Source organism: Astyanax mexicanus, chromosome 1 (genome assembly GCF_023375975.1).
Source record: "Astyanax mexicanus isolate ESR-SI-001 chromosome 1, AstMex3_surface, whole genome shotgun sequence".
Classification (NCBI taxonomy): Eukaryota; Metazoa; Chordata; class Actinopteri; order Characiformes; family Acestrorhamphidae; genus Astyanax; species Astyanax mexicanus.
This window is the reverse complement of record NC_064408.1, coordinates 127,152,501-127,156,393: the sequence shown is the minus strand read 5'-3', so window position 1 is coordinate 127,156,393 and position 3,893 is coordinate 127,152,501.

Below are 3,893 nucleotides of genomic sequence, written 5' to 3'. Positions count from 1 at the left end.
CGAACGGAGCAGCAGAAGATGCGACGTTTGATTCGTGAAGCATTGACAGCGAGTGGTGCCTCAGGGAAGGCCGTTCTGTACGACGCCCTGATGGATAAGCAGCCCTACATGATGAAGGATCTGGGGGCTCCCTAAAACCACTAAATGCATGTGCAGTACTGGAGCTGGACAACTGGGTTATGGTAACAATACAGGTGCATTAAAGGGTCTTGACTTGGGCATTTACCTTTTTCCCAATCAATTTAAATCTGTAAAGTAGCAGCTTACACTAGATTTTTGATGAGCTTCTGAACTTTAGTTGGCCAACAGTCGTCTCGTTGTTGGCTCCCTCTATGAAAGGTTGTAGGTTCAAACCTCAGTGATGCGACTACCGTTCGTAACCATTCGTAGCAGTTAGCGTTCTCTTCCAAGCATGTTAATCTCTTTTTTATCACACAAATTCACGACCTTAACCCCTTAATCTCTTAACAAGCAAGCGATTAGACCACTGTGCCACTCAAAAACTGTGGAACTACTTCCATTTCTTTGTGGGCATGGTTTCATAGTGATACAACACCATAGTGATACTACTTTCATTGGCATCAGAAGGTCATGAGCTTAATTCTCTAAAAAATGTTGCATCCCCTCTATGGTTTCCTGAGCATCAGAAGGATAAGGGCTCTATTTTACCAAACTATAGGTGAGCCATCAACCGTGCACCATGCAGCTTGATTTAGGACATGTCGTTGTGTCTTTGCTGTCGTAACAACGAGAAAAGTACACCTTGCCTGGGTCGAAACACAGCACAAAAGGCATTTACTAATACTCTTAATTAATCATGGCTGTGTTATTTGGGCATTACAAGCATTAAACCAGTGAATGTCGGACTGCTGACGTCTGTCTAGGTTCTAATCAGTCAGTGGTGCTCCTTTGTTTCTGTTGTCAAGATAGCAATACGCCATACGTTTACCTGAACTTACCTCATTTCCAGACCACCACGCCCATCAGCATAGATATATTCACAAGCACCGTTGCTACTTAAATGACAAAAGCGAAAGTAGTTAAGGTGTAAGATAGCGATGAGCATCACAATATGTATATTAAAGAGCCATCCACTGAAAGGTTCTTCAGAGCAGTGATTCTAAACCCAGGACTGAAATTATCTCCCACCCAACTAGTAAAACTGTAGACCTCTGGTACCTAAGAAATGGTTTGAGAACCAAAACTTTTCTTCGTAATTCCTTTATTTTTACATTTCCAGTTTTCATAGATAAATTTTTCATTCCAAAGTCTCTCTAATGTTTTTTTAATGGTTGAATCATTTACAGATGACTCTCCAGTGTTTTTTTACCCTCCGTTTACACCGTTTACACTAGCAGACGACTTCTATCTTTCTTTCGCACCAAGTTTGTCTCTTGTGGTTGTAGTTGAAGCTTTTCGCATTCTCACATGTAGGTAGGTAGTTTCTATCTCTTGCCGTTTGTTGCTAAATCGTGGCTACAAATTGAGTGACTGGTTACGTGTCACTTTCTTAGCCCTTTTCAATCAATGTGGAACTGACTCTGGTTCTGGTTTGTTGGGTAACTTTGGTTCTGGAACCCAAAAAGTTCATTTCCAGCTGGAACCAAAGAAATGTAGGGTAGTTTAGCCGTAGTGTAGCCGTTGTACGACTCCCTCTATTGATGACATGTTCTGTGACGTAGCCTTGGTTACACTAAAATTGGTGCAAACTTGAGCTGAATCACTGAAAAGCACTGACAAGACAGAACGAAGTAGAATTATTTTGGGTCGATCAGTTGCTTGCCATTTATCGCTAAATCACGACTAAATCAAATTTTATACCCTTAAAGGAAAATACTAGTCGCCTGTCGCTTTATTGCCACCATGACGCCTGCTGCTAAATCACGACTACAATAATCGTATACTGTAATAGGACATGATCACCTGTCGCTCTGACTGATTTAGGAGTTGATTAATTAGGATATGAATTATCAAGCATAATGCAAGTACTGGTAGTTTTCGCTCCAGGGCTCCCCCTACAGGCATGGAGAGTAGTTCACTTTTACACCACTACTGTAAATACAAATCTTATTTTGAGCACCAAAGTAGCAGCGATGTGAAAAAACAAGCGTAGAAAAGTCAAAAAGTGATTTTTGTTTTACTTTCATGTTAAACAATGTAAAACTCTTACAAATATCTTACAGATTTGTTTTTAGATCAAATAGGAGAAATATGGGACCAATTGTTTACTTTAAAAATGTGTTTTTTAGATGCTTCTTATGAAATCACTGTGAAATATACATATACATTTTAAATAGGGGTTCTGCAAGGGTTCCTTTAGTAAAGAATATATTTTATTTTCAAAGAACCTTTGAATAAAAAAACTTGTGTATGTGTATTTGGTTGTTTACATGACCTTTTATATGTTTTATATACCAACAGAAATGTATTTTTAGAAGGTTTTTGTTTTTGAACAACAAGCATGAGGAACATCTTTTCAGAAACCTTTGTATGTGTTGATGTTTTTAGTGATTGATTTTTTAAGGGATAATTCCAGAGAAACACTTTTTTAAAACATTTTATATTTGCATGTTTTAATGATTATCTTTAAAAAAAATCAACAAAAATATATATTTTATCATCAAAAACCTTTTTTTCAGGAAAATTTTGTATTTTTAAGTGATGTGTATAAGGGATATATATTGGGGATTGTTTAAAGCAGTATCAGGTTCTGTTATTATGGGATGTGGGAGGGGTTCTGAACAGGTCCAGCTCCAGTAGGCCAAACACCAGCATTCAGTGAAAATGGAAAAATGCCAGTAATAATAAATGAGTTAATGTTCATGTAGTTTACAGTGTAACAGTTTACTATCATCTGTTTACAATAAATGTTCTGTTTAAAACTGAATCAATTCTAGTGGTTCTCTGTGTTTCATTTCTTCACTGAAAAGAATCTGAAACAAGTCAGTTAAATGTAAAATGTAATATTTTGAGTTTTTTAAATATTTAACATGGTATACCAGTGTTTAGTTGTTTTAGCCCAACTTTACATTAGTGACGCAGGTCTTAAATATATAATATTATATTGGTAAAATAATCAATGAAAATCAATCAAACAATATCTCTAACACCTTATAATATTATGGTTGCACGTTGCCAAGCTATGTAAACACATTATAACCCAATTCATGCAAATACGTTACTTAGCAACCACCTAGCAACCACTTAACAGCGCCCTAGCGACACCTTACAAAACCTTAGAAATATTATAGATAGATAGATAGATAGATAGATAGATAGATAGATAGATAGATAGAATATGATAGATAGATAGATAGATAGATAGAATATGATAGATAGATAGATAGATAGATAGATAGATAGATAGATAGATAGATAGATAGATAGATAGATAGATAGATAGAATATGATAGATTGATAGATAGATAGATAGATAGATAGATAGATAGAATATGATAGATAGATAGATAGATAGATAGATAGATAGATAGATAGATAGATAGATAGATAGATAGATAGATAGATAGAATATGATAGATAGATAGATAGATAGATAGAATATGATAGATAGATAGAGAGATAGATAGATAGATAGATAGATAGATAGATAGATAGATAGATAGATAGATAGATAGATAGAATATGATAGATAGATAGAGAGATAGATAGATAGATAGATAGATAGATAGATAGATAGATAGATAGATAGATAGATAGATAGATAGATAGATAGATAGAATATGATAGATAGATAGATAGATAGATAGATAGATAGATAGATAGATAGATAGATAGATAGATAGAATATGATAGATAGATAGATAGATAGATAGATAGATAGATAGATAGATAGATAGATAGATAGAATATGATAGATAGACAGATAGATAGAT